The 25684-nt window shown below is 37.3% G+C and overlaps 1 long non-coding RNA gene across 1 annotated transcript in view; it reads right to left on the bottom strand.

Annotated features, from left to right (window-relative positions):
• The window catches only part of LOC122802501, a 423630-nt gene that overhangs the window by 62066 nt on the left and 335880 nt on the right, over positions 1-25684 (bottom strand). The window lies entirely within an intron of this gene.

Raw genomic sequence — 25684 nt, 5'->3', positions numbered from 1 at the left:
GCAATTGGGATATACAGTATAGAGAATCCCTGGTGTCTAGTGTTCCCCCTCCTGGTCCACATCATCTTTCGTCTTCTTTTCCTTTTTTTCTAAGTGTCTTTAAGGAGATTGTAGAGATATGGCAGCACCCTCAAACACACACACACACACACACACACACACACACACACACACACACACACACACACACACACACACACACACACACACACAAATAAAACTTACCCTGTCCTCTAAGTAACTCCCCCTATCATAACCTCTTAGGAGGGCACACACACACACACACACTCATGCAGCCCCATACAGCCACATGCATGCATATGACCCCCCCCCCCGGTTACATGTTCATTAAACCCTACTACACTTACCACTACTACAATGGGTGAACATGAGCTTTTGTTTATGCAACAGAGTGATTCTCTAAGTCACTTGGCTGAGTAAATGACATCATAGGATCATAGGAGATTACTAGGCTATCGACCGGGAGGTCATTTCAAGCCTAGCCATTTCATCTCAATTTATGGTGCCCTATCCACTCTTCCTGCTTCCACTTGAACAGTATCATAGATATGCTCTGTTTCAGATGAATAGGTAGCCTATTCTAAAGATGCGGCAGTCACTGGGAGATAAATCTGTCCCTCCAGCATGTCCTATTTAAGTTGCATCTCATGTTTAGGTCCCTGGAATGGGTAGCCCTAGTCCATTTTGATTTATTGATATGCAGCAAGTTCACTAGGTTTGGGTCTGAGATTGTTGTGTAAGCCAGGCATAAGTCTCCTCTAAGAAGTCTATTCAATACAGAGTATAGTGACAGGGATGTCTGTGTAGGGCACGTGCCAGAGTCCCTTGATCTTCTTAGTTAGAAACCTCTGAAGTCTCTCCAATTGCTATAGGTGCTTTGTATGGTACATGCCAAATGGGGAGTACCACAGGCAGTTCCAGGGGAGATCACACGGTTAATCAGCAGAGGCCTCTCCCCCAGAATTCCTCATTAACACATTAACATTCTAGCCTCTCTCTAGAATACAAGAATCCACAATGTACACCAACTGATATTTACAGAAAAAGAAGAACCAAGGTCCAGATCCACTCAGGAAATGTTTATTTGAGCACTTTCATCTCTCTAATTGAAACTTCATCAGAATAAAGTAACATTACCCAACATCCCTTATATACAAGACATAAAAGAATCACCTGAACAAATAATTAAGTCTCTTAAAGCAACCATGCCATAAAGCAGTAAAGTATAAAAGCATGGCAGGGTTCATTACTATAAAACACACATAAGTTACATAAAAACAAAGGTACATGCATACCTAACATCCTTATATGATATTTCCTAAAACAAAATCCTAACTTGTGTTAAAAACTTTCTTTATAAATAAAAGCAAATGCATCAGTGAGCCCAAGGCTCAACAGTGCTGTGTCTATCAGTTCTGTCCTAAGATTGAAAGCACAATTTTTCTTATAAAGAAAGTTTTTAACACAAGTTAGGATAGTTTGCCTGCCTTTGCAGAGTCATTTTTAAAATGCCAAGAATGTTTCATTGGGTAAGAGATCTCGTTCATAGATAGGATTTACAGGAGAAAATTTAAAACTCTTGTTTTACTCCTTTTCACAGGATTGTTTTACTGAGATTTCTACTAGATACCCTAGTTCAAAAAGCTTTTTTACCACAGGAAAAAAGAACATCTATATTCAGATTTTCTTCTGAGTCTTTCCACTGAGTCCAGGATTTCAGTAAGGAAATTTCTCAGGATACTAATATTCATGGTATCCAGGATTCTCATGATTCCTTTAGCCAGATCTACAAGAGAAAAATTCAGTAGTACCTAATATATATATATATATATATATATATATATATATATATATATATATATATATATATATATATATATATATATATATGGTCCTGACACTGACATCTTCTGATACTCCAGATTCCCCTTTTGGGATATGTAAAAAAAGGCACCTGCTTTGGTGGAGAGACTAGTTTTGTCTGAATCCAGGACTCCCTTTTTCCGGAGAGATTAGTTTTGTCTGGAGAGACTAGTTTTGTCTGAATCCAGGACTCCCATTTTCCGGAGAGACTAGTTTTGTCTGGAGAGACTAGTTTTGTCTGAATCCAGGACTCCCATTTTCCGGAGAGACTAGTTTTGTCTGGAGAGACTAGTTTTGTCTGAATCCAGGACTCCCATTTTCCGGAGAGACTAGTTTTGTCTGGAGAGACTAGTTTTGTCTGAATCCAGGACTCCCATTTTCCAGAGAGACTAGTTTTGTCTGGAGAGACTAGTTTTGTCTGAATCCAGGACTCCCATTTTCCGGAGGGACTAGTTTTGTCTGAATCCAGGACTCCCATTTTCCGGAGAGACTAGTTTTGTCTGAATCCAGGACTCCCATTTTCTGGAGAGACTAGTTTTGTCTGGAGAGACTAGTTTTGTCTGAATCCAGGACTCCCATTTTCCGGAGAGACTAGTTTTGTTTGGAGAGACTAGTTTTGTCTGAATCCAGGACTCCCATTTTCCGGAGGGACTAGTTTTGTCTGAATCCAGGACTCCCATTTTCTGGAGGGACTAGTTTTGTCTGAATCCAGGACTCCCATTTTCCTTTCCAGCTCCAGCTCCTTGGACAGTGTTTGGAGATCAGTGACACGAGGAGTAAAAGAGCAAAGTCTTTAGAACAACAGCAAAAAAAGTCAAACCAAAACACGATAACGTGAAATAGAGCTTGGCAGTCATGAATGCTCTCATCTCTTGATCATCATTGGTCGCCATGGCTGCTAAAATCAACTGCAAACACCAACGCAGTCATGTGGCATGTAAACAAACAGCAGATCTCCACATCTTACTGTCTATGCAGGTTAGCCATAGTAGCCAGGGATAGAGCAATTTAGCACAATCGCACTGTACATCTTACAAAACATTGTGGCAGACAAAATGAGCTGGGCCAGAACACACCCATATGAATGAAAATTGAATCAGGGTGTCTTCCAGGGTTTGATCCAGCTCTGTAGAACACCTCAGTTAGATCTTTTTGCCTCCATTCACAACAGACAACTATCAAAATTCTGCTTCAGGATTCCTTGGAAGCAGCTCTAGAAAACAGATGCATTATATCTTCCTTGGACACATTTTCCTGCATGTCTTTCTACCTTTCCATTGACATTCAGGGTCATTCTGAGGATTCATAAGGACTCTCTAAAGGTCAGTATGCTGGCCCCATTTTGGTCTAAGCAACAGTGGTTGGCCCTTCTTTTGGAAATGACCAAAGGCAATTACCACAACCTTCCTCACAGATTGGACCTACGAGCACAACAATAGTAGTTGTTTAATAGACCCCAACTTGAAACAACTTCAGCTAACTGCCTAGATGATAGAGTTGTAATACCTTTTAGGCATCTGTTTTCTGGGGACATGCAATGGATATCAGAGGAGACAAAGAAACCTGCTAGTAGGAAATGAAGTACTGCTAAATGGAAAGAGATGGAGCTGTCATACGAAGAGGACCCTTTTAAGGCTAGTATTAGTCTGTTTCTACAATATTTGAGCAAGTTATTATCATCTATTCTTTCTTACTCCTCAGTCAACGTTTATTTTTCACCCATTTCAGCATTTCTGTCCAACAACTCCTTTCCCTTTACAAGGCATTCATATCTTAAAATGTTTCTAAATGGGTTCTGCATAGATTTGGCATGCCGATTTGCCCAGAAGAGAGGCGGCTCCTCCTTGGAATCTTAACTTTGTTTTGGAATAGTTCATTCTTTCTCCATTTAAATCAGCTCATCAGGCTGATTTGAGGTTCATAACTTGGATAACAGTTTTATTGGTTGCTGTGACTTTTCTATGAAGATTATCTGAGTTGCATGCTCCCTTGATGAGTCAACCTTATTTCATTTTCCACAGTGATAGTGTTTCCATGAGAATATATTCTTTATTTATGCCTAAAGTGGTATTTGAGTTTACTTTAAGCCAAGCTCTCCAGCTCCATGTCTTCTTTAAAGAACCTAAAATGTGGGAGAAAAAATTCTTTATACTTTGAATGTCCAGAGACACCTCAGCTATTATCCTGACAGAACTAAAACCTTCCCAAACTCTGTTCAGTGTTTATGTAGGCAAAAAAGGACAACGTGTGTCAATGAAGATCATTTCCAAATGGTTGCCCCATGCTATCTTCTTTTGTTATACCCTTCATAACAAGCCAATTCCATGGAGAGTAACGGTATATTCTACTAGGGCCTTGGCTTCATCTGTGTTTTTTTGGAAAGGGGTGGAGTCTACAAGTATTCAATAGGCAGCAGGCTAGTTCTCTGTACATACTTTTACAAATCAGTATGAACTAGATTCCTTTTCCAGCTCTGGAGCAGGCTTTGCCAGGACCATTCTCCAGGGGCTTATGGACCCTCAGCCATCTTCTTCCTAGTCTGTATAAATCTATGTGGTATATAGATATACAGATGAACAAAATACAGTTGTGAAAGTAAACTAATTATAAAAGATATTTTAATGATCACTGCAGAAGCTGCTTCCTCTGTCCATCCCCCTTACTGAATTATATTTACCCAGCAATGTCCTCTTTCAGGGTCCTAGCCTCCCTCTTCAGATGGCATGAAATCTCTGAAGGGCTTGGCACCCAAAGTGAGGATTTTCTATAGATCTGCTGTAGCTGCCAATGGTCTGGGAACATGGAAAGAGTTCTTAAACTTTTGAGGTTTGGCCTACTGCTATATCCTATACAGGATATAACCCATATAGCTAAGGCTACTGCAGCAGTGATCATTCAAACATTGACTGTTACTTACACAAATGCATTTTCTAACACTGTGTGTATCAGTGGACAAAATACGTGATGTGTATAGCCAGGCCAAACAATATTTTATGGACTCTTACTGGTCCACCACGAGAGCCAGGAAGGTCCCAGAAGCTATTAAATAACCTAAGCCAGTTCTGAGTGCCAAACAACACTGCGTATTTTTGAGCTGGGATACAGGATCTGAATTGCTTAGGCACAGTAAGGCATCGCTAAGTTTAATTCTGGATACTGCCAAAAGCGTAATTACAAGAAAATGGAAACCAAAGTCAAAACCAACGATTTTTGAAGTAATGAATATAATAACTGAAATAAAAGAAATGGAAGTGGGATCTTCAGAAAAAGAGAAGGTGCAAAAAAAAAAAAAAAAACAGGCATTGTGGGAGCAATACATGTATAAAAACATTTTGTAGGAGGACTGAGGTTTAAGAAAGGCAGGAACTGAGAGAGCCATGTAATGGTGGATTAACAGTGACTGTATAGAAGATTGTATGTAATGTATAATGCTTGTAACTGAGAATATGTCAATATGATTTGTTTTCATTAATATAGTTGTATAAGTGACAATGATGATTAAAAAAGTAATTACACCAGTTTGCTCACCTAGTATTTCTGACAAGTACTCTACGGGGAATTTTTAAAGTCTGCTAGTTCATTACACTTGCAAAAGATATGCCCTTAATTATCTCTTTGTTCCCCAGCATACCTTTGACATTTGCAATCTACCTTAGGAAAAATTCTTTGTAGTCTACTTGGGGTATAAATTATCTATAAAAACACTTCCACACCTAAATAATAAATCTTTCTAGACTTTGTTGCATATTTGCAAAAACTCTTAACTAAACTTAAACCCACCAAATTAGCAGCAGACAGCCTCCCAAGTGAATACCTACAAATCGCAGCTGATGCTCTGGCCTACCCAGTATCCATCTTGATTAACTGATCTCTGTCAGAAAGTTACGTTCCCACACTGTGGAAAGTATCACATATAATTCCCCTCCACAAAGGCGGTCCCTCCACAGAACTAACCAATTACTGCCCCATAGCTATTCTCTCTCCACTCTCCAAAATACTAGAGAGATGCATACACTCTCAGGTCTCAGACTGCCTCCTTACTAAAACCTCCTTTCCAATACTCAGCATGGTTTCTGACCAAACCATAGCACCACCACTGTCTTACTCTCCTTTACTAACACTATCTTTCAGCATAAAAACAATGGCTATCTCTCCTCTGCTACTTTCCTAGACCTATCTAAAGCATTTGACATGGTCCCACACAAACAACTTATCTCTGTCCTCAATAACCTATCCTTCTCACAATCGGTCACCAACTGGTTTCAGAGTTACCTGTCTGACCGCCAACAATCCGTTGTATGGCAGAATGACATATCTCCCCATCTACCTGTCTCCATAGGGGTTCCCCAAGGATCCATCCTTGGACCCCTACTCTTCTCTGTTTACATCAATAATCTAGCCTCTGCCACCAAACATGGCACACTCATACAATACGCAGATAACTCGACCATCATCTGCTTAGCCCAGTCCCTACCAAAACTGCAAAAAGTCACACAGGAAGCCTCTTCCTCTGTTGAAACATGGTTATCTGATGCCCGATTAATACTCAACCCAAACAAAACTAAACTACTCATCTTCCAACCCACCAAACATACTCAAAACAACTCTCACTTTAACATCACGGCAAAAGACAACACCACTATATACCCAACTGAACACACCAAATTGCTAGGAGTGGAAATAGACAATAAACTAAAATTTGACATTCACATATCCATGACTATAAAAAAAGTCCACAAAAAGCTAGGAGCGTTATACAGAAATAAGCAATTTCTCACCAAAGCAGCAAAGATTTCAATAGCAAATTCCCACCTTATCTCCACCCTACTTTATGCCTCTCCAATATATACCAACCTAAGGCAATATGATCTAAACAAGCTAGAAACCTGCTACAACAAAATCGCCAAATTCGCCACAGGGGCATCCTACCGTAGTCACCACTGTCTCTCACTTGCTGAACTGGGCTGGCTTGAACTCCCTCACCTCCTTCAGTGGTATCAACTCTCACTCGCCCACAAACTAGTAAACCATCCACTAAATGACCCATCCCTCCAGAATCTACTCCAACCTTATTGCACCACTAGACCACTAAGATCCAGCAGCAAAAATCACTTGCAGATCACTAAAGCCAATAACTCTGCTGGTGAAGCACTATTCTCTTGCGCCATAGCCAAATTATGGAACTCACTCCCACCCACAATTACCTCCATACCATCATGCACCCACTTCAAAACTTTACTAAAAGTGTACCTAAAAACATGCTGGCTATGCCCTTGCAACTCCCACTCTAATATCACCCATCCCATCCAATCACTACCTTTCTTTCCACTCCACTAACTACCTTGATTATAGCAAGCTCAGATGCTCATAAGCCAGTACTTATTATACAGCACAAACTTCTTCTTCTTGTAACATTTGTTAATGTCTGTTATGCACTTCACAGATAAAGATTCTAGTTGTCTACTGATGTACTATGTTCTTCATCTATAAATATGGTGTAAGTAATTGCTATGTAAATTGTTAATCACTATGTAATCCAATGTAACTACTGCCTGTTTATTTTAACTGTGGAGCTTTTCTCCCCGGGCCTCCGCTGAAAATGGACCTTCGTCCAGTCGGACACTCCCGGTCAACAAATTTAAATAAATAAATAAATAAATATTTGAAAGCCATACATATATGTCCCCCATTGTTTCTTTGTGAATTCCTTATCCAATCTCCCTTCCCTATCTTTTCTATCCTCCTCTGATTGATTCCTGTAGTTATCATGCAATATTGTGTGTCCTACTAATTATCCCTTTTAACAGCAGCTTCTGTTCCACATTCAACTAAAAACACTACCAGTACTGGTCTTTTATATAGGATTTCCTTTGTCCCTTTCTCTTTGCCTATACTCTGATATAAAACCTTGACAGGGAAGGCAGTCTCTAGCCTACAGTTCAAATGTATTATTGATCTCTTCCCATTCTATTACCTTTCCCTTTCTAGTTATTTGCTCCCAATATAATGGTTCTTTTGACAGTTTTTTCTGTTAAATTTTTACCTCCTCTTGCCTATTCTCTGTACCAGTAACTGTACTCGCCTCTATCGGCAGAATCTGCTTTCTCCATTGCCATGTTGCCTTACTTCTTACAATACTTTCTGCTAGTTTATGTAGATAATATTTTGCCATTCTTATTCTCCATAAGGACCCATATCCAAAATTCCACTCTCTCCTTATTTCTTGACCCTCCCCCATTTCATCATCATCTCTATTCCCTTTAATTTAAAGCTTTCTGCTTGTGCCGTATATTGGAGTCCTAACAGTGTAGCACCAAAATCTCCCTTCAGATCAGATAATCCCAAACCATCTTGTTCTTTTGGAAGGATCATCTTATCTCACTTGACTGTTGCCTTCTTCCCTTCCCAAATAAAATCCTTCAACTCCAACTTTATTAATTTCTATTCACAACTTCTCCTCTGGTTGATAAAAATATGCCTGACCGTTGTATACAAAAGGGACTAACAATATTATCACTGCTTGTATTTTGTTATCCATTTCCATAAACAAGCTTACAGGTCCTCATTTTTTTTGTATTATCTTTTGTTTAGTCTCTTTCAATATATCCTTAGCTGCCATAACAAAATCCTTTTTAACCCATACTCCTAAGTATATCATTTTACCATGTCCCTATAAATATGGGTATTGCTGAACCAATCTGTTTGGGGGAACATAGTATACAGCTATAGCCTTTGTTTTATCTTTATGCATTTTATATCCCAGAAAAGACATTAAACTGCCTTAAAATGGTGCACAACACACTAAGATATCCTTTTTCTGGTCGTATCAGGTACAAAGTAATATCATTTGCAAATAAAGCCAACTTTTCTTGATTGCCATATCAATTAGATCCTTGATTTTCCAAGTCCATTATTTTCTTTGCCAATTATTCTACAACAAAAATAATAAAGGTAAAAGAGGACACCCCCTGCCTGGCTCCTCTGTTCAGACAGAAGTTATCAGAGAGGAACCCCCACTTTATTTTCATCTCGGATCCCTCATATATCCTAAAAATTAACCTTATTATTATGTCAGGGGAATGCAAATGCTGTCATTGCCCTACTTATAAAATCCCAGCTTACTCTGTTGAATGTTTTCTTCTACATCAAGATCCCCCCCAACAATAGTGAAGTTTTCTTGCATTCTGCTATACCCTGAATCATCATTGTTCAATTAATGTTGTCAAATGTTTGACTCACCTCCACAAAAAAACACATTGAGCCATATCTATCAATTTTGGCAACATGTTTGCCATTCTTTTAGGCATTATAGACATAAATACTTTAGAAGCATGATTTAGAATTGTAATTGGCCTATATGAAGCTGGATCTGATGGGTCTTTGCTATCATTACGTATTATAGTCACCACAGCTTTCTTTCAGGATGCTGGTGCTTCCCTTCCTTTTAAAATGATGTTAAACAAAACATTCCAGACCTTTATCACTGTCTTCCCTCCTAACTTCCAAATGTCCATAAGAATACCATCAATTCCTGGAGACGTTCTTATAGATTAAGTATACATCACCATTTTTATTTCATCTCTTCCTATCCAATAATTGAGCCTCATCTACCTCTAACCTTGGCATATTTATATATAGTATATATATAAATATATTACATATATATATTGTAAATAGTTTACTTTCTGCCTTTTAGTCTCCCCTTTCTGGGAATGATTCTCATTACTACCATCATACAATTTTACTTGCTATGTAACAAAGAACAACAACTTGTCGCTAATTTGAAATGCAATGTATGTTCTCCAACCTTTTCTATTATACAACTGCCTCTCTCTGAATACATCAATATCGTGATTGTATACATTGTAAACAGTTTACTTTCCACCTTTTAGTCTCCCCTTTCTGGGAAGAATTTTCTTTACTGCCATCATACAATTTTAGATGCTTTATAACCAATGTACAAATCGTCTCTAATCTGTTATGTAATGTATGTTCTTCAACCTTTCTATTATACTTTGCTTATTTTTACTATGCAATATGGAGCTTTTCTCCCCGGACCTCCACTGAAAACGGGCTCCCTGACCCCAGTGGACATCCCCAGTCATCAAACTGGAAATAAATAAATAAATAAATAAATACACGAATAATATTTAATTCTTCCATAAATATTTCCAGTTGTGCTTTTCATTGATTTCTACATTTTTCTGCTTTATGTACATTTTTATAAAATTTCTGAAATATTTGTAATACTTCTACCAAGATTTCTGGTTACTTTCTTGTTATAGCTCCCTGAGCTTTCTGTTGCTTGGGTCATTGAGCTAAATGTTTATGGGATCTGGAGTTATTATTTTAAAAAACAGTTGCTTAACAGCAGTCTTTCTAAATTCACTCATATTATCCAGGTAGTCCATTATTTTCTGTTTAGCACTCTGCAGCTGCACCTCCACTTGTTCTATTAGATTCCCCTTATTCTGCGATACTTTAACCTTTGTCAGTCCCTCTAAATAATTTTTGTTACTTCTTAACCATATCTATTTTTCTTTAACTTCTATACCATTTTTAAACTCCACTTTCATTTCATCCCACTTCCTAGCTATATCTTCTGAAGAAAATTCTAGTTTCCATTCTTCTTCTTTCAGCTTTTTCTGGTTAGGGGTCACCACAGAAGATCACCTTGTCTGCTCATGACTGGCAGTGGAGTTCTACGGTGTTGCATTGCCAGCCTGGTGCCCAACTTTCCACAGAAGGCACACAGGCATGGACTCATGCCTAGTGCCAATTTAGAGTGTCCAATCAACCTACAGCATGTCTTTGGGATGTGGGAGGAAACGGAGCACCCGGAGGAAACCCACATGACCACCGGGAGGACATGCAGACAATGCACAGAAGGCACCCTAGCCGAGGACCAAACCAGAGAACTTTGTGCTGTGAGGTGGCAATGATAACCACTGCACCACTGCGGCCATCCAAATTTGTAACTTCCTTAATAACTCCCAAATAATTTCCACTACCCATTCCTTAAATTCTTCTCTTTTTAACAGATAGGTGGGGAAGCACCATTGTCTCATTTTTACTTCCTTACCCTCCATTCTTTATCTTAGTTATTAATAGCATGTGATCTGAGGTGGCATACTGGTAAAATGCTTTGGTTAGGGTGTGCAGATTTATGGGTTCAAGACCTACAAGAGCTGTTTATGTCTGGCAGTTAAAGCAGAGAATTGAGCTCTGAGTTGTGAACAAGCTGGTTCCCGTAGTGCAGGGTTTGATTGCCTCAGTCTTCATTTGGTTTGGGTGGGAGATTGGTATAATGGTTAAGGTGTTTACCTTTCAGACACAGGGTGCAGGGTTTGATTCTCACATGGGGTACTTGGCTAGGCTTAAAATGGCTCACAAGGGCAGTTAGCCTAGTATTATCTATGAAACAAAAATAGTTATTGAATGTATATTAAAGCTTTCACTTAAATGCACATGTTCCTGTAAAATATAATTTCTGCCTAGCCTAGCCCAGCTGTTGTACTTTGGGAAATAATATGTAAATTCCCTCTAAGTTCCTACTACTGAATTCACATCTTCCACATGAAATATTCTTTATAAATTTCTTCAAATTTCTACCCTCTTTTCTTGTTTTTCCCTCCTATAGCCCCAAATACATCCTCACAGTTGCAAATCAAATTCCATTCCCCTCATATAAGTAATATTCCCTGATGAAAGCTGATTATTTCTCTCAGCATTTTCTTAAGCTCCATTACAGCAGTTTTAGGTGGAATACAAATACATGCCACTGTAACCCTCTTCTCTTGCCACGAGCCCCTTATTAGCACAAATCTACCGTTCATTTCTTTTTCTCCTCTTCTATCACTATTGTAGCTCCTCTAGTAATTACTATAAGCACTCTCCTTTTCCTTTGAGATATTCAGTTGTATAACCATATTAAAATCCTTTATCAAATTCACTTACTCAGTTCTTTCCATATGAGTCTCCTGTAGCACAGCCATTTGCACTCTGCATTTCTTAATATAGCAGATTATCCATGCTAAGACACATGGCACAGCCTGTGGTTTTACTTACACTAAGTGAATTTTTTTGTCTTGTCTTTATTCCTCTCCAAGAGGTACAAAACAACTTGAATGTTTTCAGAAAACATTAACTTTTAGCCTTAAGAAAGTGTTGCCCTCTTACCAGCTTGTCTCCATAGAAACATAAGAATGAGCTACAAGCTTCTCATGTTACAATGTGAGCATTTATTTGCTAAATGAAAACTTTTCATTGCACTCACTCTTATCTTATTTACTTGCTTCCACTTATAACTTGTTGTTAGATTAATCCAAGGGCCTTCATCCATTTATTCTCTTATGCAAAAGTAAGAAAAAGCAAAAAGCATATCAACTCTACTTATATAGGTTCATAGGTAAGTACTAGGCTATTGGCCCTAGGGTCTATATAGGCCTAGCCAAATGAGGTTCCCTGGCTTTCGCCACCCAAGAAAATTATTTTCCTGTGCCCCTGTTGAGCAGAGCCACAGCAGTGATTCCCGGGGTGAATTTACTATTTCCCATCCAATTGTCAAGATTTCTCTTAAAGAGGGCTAATGAGGAGCTCTGCTTGACATGAATGGGTTGCCTGTTCCAGAACAAGGGAAGTCTCTGGGACAGGAATCTATCCCTCCAGCATGTTCTGTTTATTGTGGTGATAAGGTTTAGGTCCCTGGAGTGTGTAGCTCTGAGAGACTGGGATTTCTTTAAGTGTGGCATGTCCATCAGGTCTTGGTTAGACATGGCTTTGTCCATTAGGCAGAGGTCGCCTCGGAGTAGGCGATATGCGACGGAGTAGAACTGGAGTTTTTTTAGATGGTCGGCTTATGGCATCTGTTTGAGGCCAGTAATCCTCTTAGTGATGTATTTCTGTGGCCTTTCCAGCTGTTACAGATGCCTTGCGAGGTACATGCCAAATGGGGCGTTGTACTCTACAATGGGTCTAATAAGGAATGAGTAGAGAGGAATGATGACCTCTCTTTTTCTGAAGGAAAACTCCTTTGTGATAAGGTGTGCCACATAAAAGGATTTCCTGACTACTGTGGTGATCTGATTATCAAAGGAGAGACTACTGTCCACCTGTGTTCCAAGGTCTCTTATCACACTTTTGGTGTTTAGTAGGCTACCACCTATGTGGTAGTTCATGGGTACGGTGTTTTTCCCAAAGGGGATGACAATGCACTTCTTGGCATTGAGCTTTAGGCCATGACTTTGACACCAAGCATCAGTCTCAGTGAGGCCTCTTTGTAGAATGTCCACATCCTTAGGTGAATGTATTATGGCTCCTAGTTTGCAGCCGTCTGTGAATTTCATTAGCCAGAGGCCAGCTGTATTAGCCCGGACTTCAGAGAAGTAGATAATGAACAGTAGAGCACTCAGGACTGAACTCTGTGGTACTCCGCCTGTCACTGGTGTGAAGTTGATTTGGAGTTGGCTACTTTCACTGTGTGGGTTCTGTCAATGAGCCAGTTGGCCAACCATCTTGTGACATAGATATTTATGCCCAGTCCAGTGAGCTTATCTATAATACCAGAGTGGGGGATGGTATCATAAGCCTTGGTGAGGACAAGATAGGCTGTGTGTACCACCTTACCCTCATCTACAGCTGTGGTGACTGCTTCGAAGAAGTCGATCAGGTTTAGGAGGCATGGTCTACCATTTACAAACCCAAACTGAGTGGGGTCCAGAGTTTGGAGGTTACCAATGTCTTTGTTTACAATCTCCAGGGTGATGCATTCCATGGCCTTGCAGACCAGGCTAATGGAGCGGTAGTTCTCATGATATTCTCTATGAGCTTTATTATCTGAAGGATAACAAGTGGAGTCTCCTTCTATTTGTTGGCTCACTTTCTGTTGGACAAACTTTTGTATTTCCTCCTTAGCTTGTTCTAAATCAAAAAATGACTTTGATCTTCCAGAAAAAAAGTATTCTGAAGATAGCTGGATACATCAGCTTGCATTTCATACCTGCCTATCACATTCTCTGACTGCTGGAATAAATGTGCTTCTCATCTGTCTGGTGTACAGTGAATAATCATTTTCCTCAAATGTTCTACTCTCTCTAATTTGTAATACTTTGCCTTTTTACCACAGTTTTGTCAGAATCAACTCTTTCTGCTAGTAGGATTACATCTTTACTAATACAGATCTTGGCTGCTTTTTCATCGCCAAGTTTGGAGCATACACATGGTGTACCCTTTCAATTAACAACTCATGCTGTGGAATGCCAGTCCAGTTTGCTTATTTGTGCATTCACAAGATTAATACAGTCTCTCCCTTCCAGTTTCTCTGTTGCAGCAGAAAATCTCAGATTTTCCCTACATGCTGTGTTCTCTAATTCTACCATCTCTTCTTGAGGCAGCCTCATACTCAGCCAGTCTTTTCTTCATTTTGACCTCTGATTGTTGCAGTTTTATTGGTGCATCTGGATATCTGTTTAAAGCGTCTTCCATATTCCAGTCTGTTGTTATTTGAATTGATATACACCTTCAGTGTTTCATTTATTTTAATCAGCTCTGAGTACATTTGACTTACACTAAAGCTAGAGCTCGAACTTCTTTTTTTCTGAACAGCTGTAGAATTCTTCCCAGCCAATGTTTTCTCCTCACCTTTTGTGCTTCAGTTTCTTTCAGGTTCTCTAAAGTTTTTTTTTTGCTGGCATCCAGGCAATGTAGGTATTAGCCAGCAATTATAATTTACCCAAAAAGACAAATTCACTAGCTCTCTTTTTCTGAGTTTTGGTTTTCACACTGGGAAAAGTGAAATTACGCTGTTGCTCAAAATGCAGCTATCTTGGAAGTCCTGCATTCATTTTGTTGAGACTGATTTTCACTCTCCTTTCACAGGCCCAATACAACTGAGACATTGTACAGTTAAGTAATTTAAAGATAGTCTGAGATGACAAGAGTGCCACACTCCCAGATGAAAATGTCATCACCATAAAGATGATGTCATGTGTTTTTTTTTTTCTTTCTTTTTTTTTTTTTTTTTTTTTTTTGTGAAATGATTATGGCATTAATGTAAATGACAAACAGTAAAGGTACAAGGACAGAGGCTTGAGAGCATCAAGCAATTCTGGATAAAGGAAGGGTTGTACGAAGGTCATTTGGCACCCTAAGTAATGTATCCATTTGTCACCCCCACACATGCTGATAATGAAGACACCCCTTCAAAAAAGAGTCCTTTCAAAGTGCTGAGTACCAAAAAAGAAGTATTATGTATTTACTTAATAGGTCTTTGCTTTATCAAACATTTTTGTACAATGCTACGCAGAGCTATAATAGCTACTTGTCTTAGATCACTGTCACTTATGCAAAAAAAAAAAAAAAAAACTGAAAAGTCTTAAAGTTAAGAAAAGAGCTACTATGTATTTACCTTTGCTAAATTGTAGCAAAATGTTATACTAGTTCATTGATACAGTTTTTGAATACCCTAATACTGAGTGAGCATTATTTATGCAGCAATACTGCTTACGGGGATAGTTCTTACCTCTTTTGCATTGTCGACTGCGCCATCTAACAGCTTCTGCCAGTGACAACAATCCTATACACCCCATCTTTCCTATGGCTTCAGTTGAAGGTGGGACTGATAGGTATGTGTGTTTGGGAGGACAATTTCACAGGGTCTTCTCTATATTTGATAGTTTACAATTCTGATATACATATCTAGATTGTTTCTAAGAAGCTGAATGACTTACTTCTGATTGTAAGAGGAAACTTATTCCATACTCTTGGAAGGTGTTATGCAATATATATATAACTTTTTTTGTTACTGGTATTTACTTCTAGTATTAGTTTCCACAATCTAATGTCAGCTTTCCTAGTGGTACACTCCAGGCAAAGGTTTTCATACAGAGCTTGAAAAGCCATTACCTCATAGACCATGCAGAGGTCAACACTAAGTAAAGAGAATGTAATTAATGCTTCTGAAGCTTCTTTGAATTGTTAACATTTTCCGGGCCCGTGTTTTTTTTTTTTCTGGTAAGAAATCATTATAGCTTTTTAAGTTCCTTTAGGTGGCTTGCTTGAAAGTAACAAAATACAGAAATGTATTCAATAATGGATTGCATAAGTGAGATATAGAGTGGCACAGTGATATTTTTGGTGTGAGTCAACACAGCCTTTGTAACTAGATGGGTTATAGAATATGCTTTTCTGTCTTTGGTAGATATATATTGTCCATAATTTCCCTAATGTTTTCAGTGGTTGTGTTGTAAATATTATGACTGACAGACCTGTATGGAAAAAAATACCCAACTTTGCCCCTGAGGTGTTTCAGTTTTATCTGTAAACTGTAACATCTGCTATTATACACCTCTCTTTTTACTAGACACTAACTTCCTAGCCTGTGAATCACTTGGCATGCTTACAACTAGTTATCACAGTCTTGGCACACTTACAACTAGTTATCACAGTCTTGGCATGCTTGCAACTAGTTATCACAGTACTTTTGTGCCTGGTTTCCTTCAGGAAATGTTTCAAAGCTACATTGTACTCCAGTTGCAGTTAGTGGCATACAGGGCAAAAATCAACACTTGAATAACTTTAATGCCAGGTTTTCAGTCTAGAAATACTGGTTTGCATTAACAGTTGTGGCAGGAAAATTTAACAGTCCAGATTTTACTTGACTAATATATGTAGCAACCCAGGCTGACAAAATGTATCAAAAACGTTTGTGAATGTTGACTGTACATAAAGCAACCATTTCTTTCATAATTTTCTCAAGTTCAGATGAAATGGGTCTGTCATTTCTGGAACCAGCAGTACTGTGGAAACACGTTCTGACAGCTGCCTTAAGCACATAATAGTTTAAAGGACGTGGCCATTGTTATGATAAGTACCTTGTATGATTTGTGTTTCTGGTGGTGGATATATCAGTTAATACAGAAAGGTGATTGTAAAATATTTGTTTTAGATGAATGTGGTGCTAAAATAAAGTTAGGTAAGATGTTTTGATGACTTCAATTAAATCCCTTGTAATCTATCAGATGGTGACCATGGGGATGTACTTTGTGTGCATTTTTAATGTGAACATCAATTGGTTGGACAAAATTCTAACTCCCCCTACATCTAGAGTGAATTTATGTAATTTCATGCAACTAATTAATAGCACCACACATTATAGTAAGACCTCAAATTCCCTAAAATACTGGACCCTAGTATCAGACCCAGGTGAATCTGCAGTTAACTCCTACTGACACCTCTAGGCATCAAATATTGCTTGTTCATATTTACATCAATAATTCCACAACCATGCTATGTACAAGGTTTTAAAATATTTCAAGCCAGATTCAATAAAGCCTACACTGTGTACACAATATGTATTCAACAAAATTCATATCACATTTTTTGTGCTTTCTAGACACTCAAAAAGATTACACTAAGTGTACATGTAGTCTAAACTTTGTGGTAACCTTTACGAATCCCTGTCAATAGTTAAAGCTGCAAGAATATCAGTAGGAAAACTAAAATTAGGAGGAAGAAGGTGTGAGTTACGTCTGTGTTGTCTGTCTCTCAGAATTGTGTACACTTAATGTAGGCGTTATTGAATCCCAATGTTCATCTTAAAGCTTACACAATGGCAAACTCAACTGCATTAATATTTGACCTGTCTAGTGCAGATAAATAGATATTGTTGTTTTTATTATATTTATTTAAATAGATATAATTTTCACATTTTTATAAATATCTCAACAACCAAGTAACACAGACAGAACTCCTTAGCCTCATATGAAAGCTGTCAGCTAGTTGAATAAAATTGTGCTGACAGTATGTGTGTAACTTGAGTGGTTGCTAGATATTGTAAGATGTTTACAAAATATTACAATTGTAATAGTTACTGTGTTTAACGTGACTTATAAAATTCCGTTTAAGACCTACAACCTAAAGAATACTACCACTATAAAAATAGTTTGTGCTGAAGAGTTTTCCATTTATACTTCTTTCATAACTCGTATGGTTCTAGAGGTATGAACATTTGTTTGAAATGTGAGGACATAATTTGATTCTGTCAAAAGACTTAGGCTCCGCCCACTGGAAGTTACAGTGCAAACACCCTGAGCTCATTAGAGTGAATGTCTTGCAATACTTTGGAGCTTTTCTGCTGGGCCTCCACTGAAAATGGACTCCTACCAAGTCAGATTTTTCCTGTAATCAAATATCGATAAATAAATTAAAAAAATTATAGCATAATTGAAAAGCAGTTTAATAAAAAGTTGAACTGATTATGTATGCATTTGAATGCTTTCATTTAAACTGTATACAAGGAATCTGATACTCAGCAACTCATGTTTTTGGCAATGAAAGAGTTGGTAAAATTGTTTTCAGTTACACGTGATCTGAGTATGTGAAAGTTAGTGAATTGGCATCCCTAGTGAAGCATCATGTCTCACTTTGTCAGGATGGAAAATGCAATAATTAAAATCCTTAAACTTTAGCACAACCCCAACCAAGAGTATCATATAAAAAAAATTGCACAGAGCTACAAAATAATTACTTCTTTAGGTGGGATGGGGTGGTTGTGCCTACCTGCATCCCCAATATGTGGGTATTCCCAATATCTGAATTTACCAGCTTCAAAGCTGTACAAACATAAAGAGAAAAGTTTTCAAAACAAAACATTCACTTTCCTCTTGCCTGAGCCATGTTACCGCACTCATTTTAAAACACAGTACCTGCAACACAGCAATGTCTCATGTACTCTGACACTGACAACGTAAGTACTCTTATCGAACATGCTTGATACTTTTGAGTGTTAACAGTACATATCTGAATGTTTTCAATGAACTGCCATTAACCAGACTATAAGGTTCTGAAAAAGATTTGCGCTATTGGTATCTATGACTCATTTAGGATATATAGTTCTTTGTTTACTTATTTATTTATTTACTTATTTTGTTAGCTAGTTAGTTAATTAACTGGATGGGTGTGATTGTACAAAAATGGTTTCAGCCATGACCCAGTCCAAAAAGGCAAACACAAATTAATGATAAAACATACAATAATATACAGGACATTACCATGCAAAGTTACACTGATTGATTCTTCCAGCTGTGAAATAAAGTACAGTATGAACAAAAAGTAAAGCTTAAGCCTCAAGAACAAAAACACTGAAATAAACCTGCCAGTTATATGAACAGTAAATGATTTAGAGGAACTTATTATGATTAATTGAATCTTGTTTAATCAACATGTGATTAATCACTGACAAAGTATCTAAAGCTGCAGAAAATCACTATATTAGGCAAAAACATGCTGCTTAGTGATTCTTTTTGAGCTAGTAACCAGTTTCAGAGAACTTGTATTTGTTTGCTCTACAGAGTACTTGCGCATGATGTTTCTTGCATTTGCTCAATTCAGTAAATTTTCCAATATTCTATAATAGGGAATCCCAGGCTGATGGAGCAATCCTTAAAAATGTTTAAAATATTTTAGTACTCAGATTGGATGCTTATTTATATAGAAAAATGCCTTACAGCACAAACGGTCACTGTGTGTGTGTGTGTGTGTGTGTGTGTGTGTGTGTGTGTGTGTGTGTGTGTGTGTATGCACATGCATGAGTGTATAAATGCTTGTGTGTGCTTGTGACACTGCCTAAAAAAGGAAAAGGTAGAGTTCATGGTTAAACATAAAATATATAAAAACCTTCCCAAATTAAATGCTTGAAACCAGCTTGAATCTGTCAATTCAAGTAATTTGGATTACACTTAAATCAAAGATGCTTTACTGTATGTATAGTAAATCATATCATGAATGTGTTGCCCTTTATATGAAATGTAAAATCCAATTTTTAATAAAAACATAAAGGCAAGAAAATGTCAGCAGACAGTGACCCACTGGAAGGCAAGTTATAACCTAGAGGAAGTAGTTAGGTATATGGATTTGCAGACTGAGCCTCCAAAACAGGAACATTACAGATACATTGTTAGTGTTTCTGTGCCACAAATTGTTGCAGAAGAAATATCACTTGTTCTTGTTGTTGGTGTTTCAGCACATCTGGACTGGTTGCCATGCAGATTTTAGGTTTGGATTCAGGTTTGCAGGACTCAGGAATGAAAAGATGAGCTTTGTTTTATTTTACTCCTTTGTGTGTGTTTTTCCCCAAGTCTGTGTGACCCTGAAGTGATGTATGTTAAGTATATATGATGATAATACCACCCCATTATGTTTAACCCTGACATGCACTTTCACGTGGGTCTGCAAGGTACTGTTTTGCCCTGGAAAGAGAGTCAAGTTTCTGGAGGGTCTTTTTAATTGTTCAAAGAATATGTTGATCAAATTTAAGATTGTCATCTATTACAACACCCAGTAATTTAGTCTGTGGTACTATCTCAATTTTATTATTATTTGCAGATGTAACCACCAAAGATTGTTTTTGAGGGGCACAATGTTTTGGTGTGGAGAGCATCAGTTTTGTTTTATTGTGATTATGGAAATTAGAATTTTTCAGTCCGGTTTCGATTGAAGAGAAAGAAATTTGTGTGATTTTTGGTAAACTGGGTATTGACGAGACTGTACATATTAAAACCGAATCATCTCCTGGTATTATAATATAGCAATAACTGATTATGTGGGGTGTGGTATATTGAAGATTTACCCATGGTTGGTGTGGTTTAATCATGAAGGTGAAGCCTGAGTGATTAAACAAACCCAATCATGGGTTATTGCTATTATACAATGACATTATTTAAGAAAAAAATTACTTTTCTTAAATAGTGTCTTTGCATAATGGAGTCGTGGTGCTCTTTCACTTTTTCCTTGGTATCCTGGGGTGTTGCTGATGTACTGCACATCAGTATGGGACTTGTGTTCCCATACTTACACAGTACACCAGTGCTGTGTAAACAAAGCAACGGATAAAGGAAGATCTCTGATGCAATTTTTTTTTTTAATTAAAAAACAAAAAGAAAGATGTTGGGAGGCTTTTAACATACAGGAGAGACAAGACACAGAAAATAAAAGGATAATCAGGTACGTTTCTTTAATTTTGTGTAATGTATCTGATTATCCTTTTATTTTAATTTTGTGTAATGCATCTGATTATCCTTTTATTTTAATTTTCTGTAATGCATCTGATTGTCCTTTTATTTTAATTTTCTGTGATGCATCTGATTATCCTTTTATTTTAATTTTCTGTAATGCATCTGATTATCCTTTTATTTTAATTTTCTGTGATGCATCTGATTATCCTTTTATTTTAATTTTCTGTAATGCATCTGATTATCCTTTTATTTTAATTTTCTATAATGCATCTGATTATCGTTTTATTTTAATTTTCTGTAATGCATCTGATTATCCTTTTATTTTAAGTTTCTGTAATACATCTGATTATCCTTTTATTTTAATTTTCTGTAATGCATCTGATTATCCTTTTATTTTAATTTTCTATAATGCATCTGATTATCCTTTTATTTTAATTTTCTGTAATGCATCTGATTATCCTTTTATTTTAATTTTCTGTAATGCATCTGATTATCCTTTTATTTTAATTTTCTGTAATGCATCTGATTATCCTTTTATTTTAATTTTCTGTAATGCATCTGATTATCCTTTTATTTTAATTTTCTGTAATGCATCTGATTATCCTTTTATTTTAATTTTCTATAATGCATCTGATTATCCTTTTATTTTAATTTTGTGTAATGCATCTGTTTATCCTTTTATTTTAATTTTCTGTAATGCATCTGATTATCCTTTTATTTTAATTTTCTGTAATGCATCTGATTATCCTTTTATTTTAATTTTCTATAATGCATCTGATTATCCTTTTATTTTAATTTTCTGTGATGCATCTGATTATCCTTTTATTTTAATTTTCTGTAATGCATCTCATTATCCTTTTATTTTAATTTTGTGTGATGCATCTGATTATCCTTTTATTTTAATTTTGTGTAATGCATCTGATTATCCTTTTATTTTAATTTTCTATAATGCATCTGTTTATCCTTTTATTTTAATTTTCTGTAATGCATCTGATTATCCTTTCATTTTAATTTTCTGTAATGCATCTGATTATCCTTTTATTTTAATTTTCTATAATGCATGTGATTATCCCTTTATTTTAATTTTCTGTAATGCATCTGATTATCCTTTTATTTTAAGTTTCTGTGATGCATCTGATTATCCTTTTATTTTAATTTTGTGTAATGCATCTGATTATCCTTTTATTTTAAGTTTGTGTAATGCATTTGTTTATCCTTTTATTTTAATTTTCTGTAATGCATCTGATTATCTGTTTGAGGTGAGTTGTATGAGCAGTATTTCCAGTATCAGGGTGTCTTTCATTTACGTTGTTGGCTTTGGTGTGGAGTAGTAGGGTATCCAGTTTTGTAAGTTTATTATTTTTTTTTAAATAAAAGAAAAGTAATGTTTTTAATGCATATATTAATGGAAGAAAGTCCGAGTGACTGGACCTTTTTCCATTGGTATATGCTTGGATTTGCAACGGGCATGCTGGCTGGGCTGACCAATCAGCATTCTACTTTTTGAATGTTAATGGCCAGTCATTGTATAATATATTTTATTTGTTTATGGCAGTGTGAAGCTTGTTTATAAAAATGTTAAAAAGATGTTTTAGTATAGAGCCCTGAGGGACATCTGTGGTAACTGGGAGAGAGGAAAAAAATGTCCTTTTGCCATTTGACTGCTTGTTGTCTTCCAGACAGATAACTAAGGAACTGTTTAATGGAGGAGTGACAGAGACCTATAGAAGATAGTTCAGTGAGTAAATGTTTGTAAGATACAGTGTCAAAAGCTTTGGATAAGTCTAAGAACACAACTGACACTGGGTCACCATCGTTCCTATGCTGGTTATAGTGTTGGTGAAGTGAAGGAGGGTGATGACTGTGCTGTGGTGGAGTCTGAAACCATATTGTGTTTCCGAGAGCAGATTACTTGAATTTAGGTGATGTAGAACTTGTGCATGAATGTATTTTCAAGTATTTCTGACTGGGGGAGATGATTGCAATGGATCTCTAGTTATTAAACTCTGTAGATGTGCCACCTTTGTCTAAAGGTATAATAATGGATTTTTTCCAGATGGAAGGAATATATTTTTGGATCTAGATCTACTATCAGTATAAAGGCTGGGAAAGCAACTGCATCTGCAGACATTTTTAAGTAGTCTGAGGGGAGTCAGTCAGCAGCTAGGGTGGTTGTTTTTAGCTTCTGTAAGAGCTTTTTAATGGTAGAGGTAGATATTGGGCTGACGTCAAATAGATGAGGATATTTGGCAGAGGCTGCTGGCACTGAAAGGATAGTGGTGGTATTAATGTTTGAGAAGGATAGTATAGTCAGTATAAAATAGTTAAACTGTGTGAGAATTGAATCAGTAATATTATTAGATGCAGGGGTGGGGGTCGGGGGTAGTTTGGCCTGAATGTATACATTTGTTTATGGATGTCCAGAAGCATTTGGGGTTCTTTTAGTGTTTATTTTGGTGGATGTTATATTAGGTTTGTTTGTCCTGTTTGAGTTGCTTCAAAACTAGAAATGTATTTTGTGTTTTATTTTTGAACCATTCTTTTTAGGCTTTCTCACATTGTACCTTTGATTTCTTAGTTTTTTTTTGTTACCCATGATGCAGGATAGGATTTAACCCATTTAGTTCATACTGGTTATTGAGAATTTTTAGGAGCTTTATTTATAGAGAGAGAGAGAGTGAGAGATATGCTAAACAAAGCATGTTCCTATTATTGATTCTGAGATGTGATATAAGTAGGTGTGCGTTATTAAACTGTGGTATCTCTTTTTTAATTTCTCCAAATCTTTTGGGTTTCTAACACCATGACAGGAATGGACCCCATTCCTAAGTAAAAGTACAATTAAAGTTCATGAAATTAGTATTGTTTCAATCTTTGATGTCAGGCAGAAGTGCTCTTTGCAGCACCCACAATGTGCCCAGTAATGACTCCTTCTGCAATCTGTACAGGGTTATATGCATTGGCAACATATCTAAATACAATTGTAAATTCTTTTTTATAAGACCTGTTGCTCCTACTACTGTTGGAACTGTCTGGGTATCTTTCTTACACATTGCACACATTTCTGCTTACAAATCCTGAAATTTTATGAGTTTGTGCCTCTCTGAAAGCAAGACACAGTAGTCACTGGGTGTAGCAATTTCAATGATCAATGCTACTTTTGTCTTCTTTTTCACAGTCCACAATATCTGGTTTTCTTGCATCTGTCTTTTGAACTGATGGTAATGAGTAATCCCATGTGATGTAAGCTTCATCATTTTCTATGATGCTTTGTGGCTCATGTTTCCAGTGTTTTTCAGCTACTTCATTATTTATTTATTATTTATTTAGATTTGTTGACTGGGAAAGTCCAACTGGATGCAGGTCCATTTTCAGCAGAGGCCTGGGGAGAAAAGCTCCACAATTAAAATATAACAGACATAGTTACCGATGAAGAATCCTAGCAATTAAAATATTACAAACATAGTTACAGATGAACAACATAGTACATTCAGCAGATAACTAGCATCTGTTCCATCCACGAAGTCATAGCAGATATTAACAATTGTTACAATAAGAAGTTACTGCCATATAATAAGTAGACAGGCATGGAAGTATCAGAGCTTGCTGTAATCAAAGGTAGTTTGTGGGGTGGAAGAGAGGTAGAGGGTAGATGGAGTGGGAGAAGTTAGAGGGGAGAGTTACAAGGGCACAGCCAGCATGTTTTTAGGTGCGCTTTAAGTAAAGCTTTGAAGTGGGTGCATGATGGTACAGAGGTTATTGTGGGGGGGGGGTGTTCCATAATTTCGCTATAGCGCTGGAGAATAGTGCTTCTCCAGCAGCGTTATTTTTTTGGCTCTAATAATCTGTAATTGATTTTTGTTGCTGGATCATAGTGGTCTGGTGGTGAGATCGGGTTGGAGTAGATTCTGGAGGGATGGGACCTTTAGAGGATACTTTACTAGTTTGTGGGCAAGTGTGAGTTGATACCATTAAAGCAGGAGAGGGAGTTCTAGCCAGGCTATTTCAGTAAGTGGGAGACAGTGGTGACTGTGGTAGGATGCCCCGGTGGTGAATTTGATGATTTTGTTGTAGCAGGTCTTGAGTTTATTTAGATTGCAATGCCTTAGGTTGGTATGTATTGGAGAGGCATAAAGTAGAGTGGAGATAAGGTGTGAATTTGCAACTGAAATCCTAGCTGCTTTGGTGAGGAGTTGCATACTTCTGTATAAGGCTCCTAGTTTTTTGTGGACTTTTTTTATGGTCATGGATAAGTGAATGTCAAATTTGAGATTGTTGTCTATTTCAACTCATAGTAATTTGGTGTGATCTGTTGGGTGGATAGTGGTTTTGTCTTTTGCTGCAATGTTAAAGTGAGAGATGTTTTGAGTATGTTTGGTGGGTTGGAAGGTGAAGAGTTTAGTCTTGTTTGGGTTGAGTATTAAGTGGGCATCAGATAGCAAAGTTTTGGAAGAGAAAAAGGCTTCCTGTGTGACCTTTTGCAGTTCAGGCAGAGACTAGGAGGAGCAGATGATGGTTGAGTCATCTGCATATTGTATGACTGTGCCATGTTTGGTGGCAGAGGCTAGATTATTGGTGAAAACAGAGAAGAGTAGGGGTCCAAGGATGGATCCTTGGGGAACACCAATAGAGACAGGTAGTTGGGGAGATATGTCATTTTGCCATACAATGGATTGCTGTCGGTCAGACAGGTAACTCTGAAACCAGTTGGTGACTGATTGAGAGAAGGACTGGTTACTGAGAACAGAGATGAGTTGTTTGTGTGGGACCATGTCAAATGTTTTAGATAG

The sequence above is a fragment of the Protopterus annectens genome, chromosome 5.part0 (genome assembly GCF_019279795.1).
Source record: "Protopterus annectens isolate FY-2018-M chromosome 5.part0, PAN1.0, whole genome shotgun sequence".
In the NCBI taxonomy this organism is placed as follows: Eukaryota; Metazoa; Chordata; order Ceratodontiformes; family Protopteridae; genus Protopterus; species Protopterus annectens.
The sequence above is the reverse complement of the archived record's forward strand: the minus strand, read 5'-3'. Positions and strand labels throughout refer to the sequence as shown.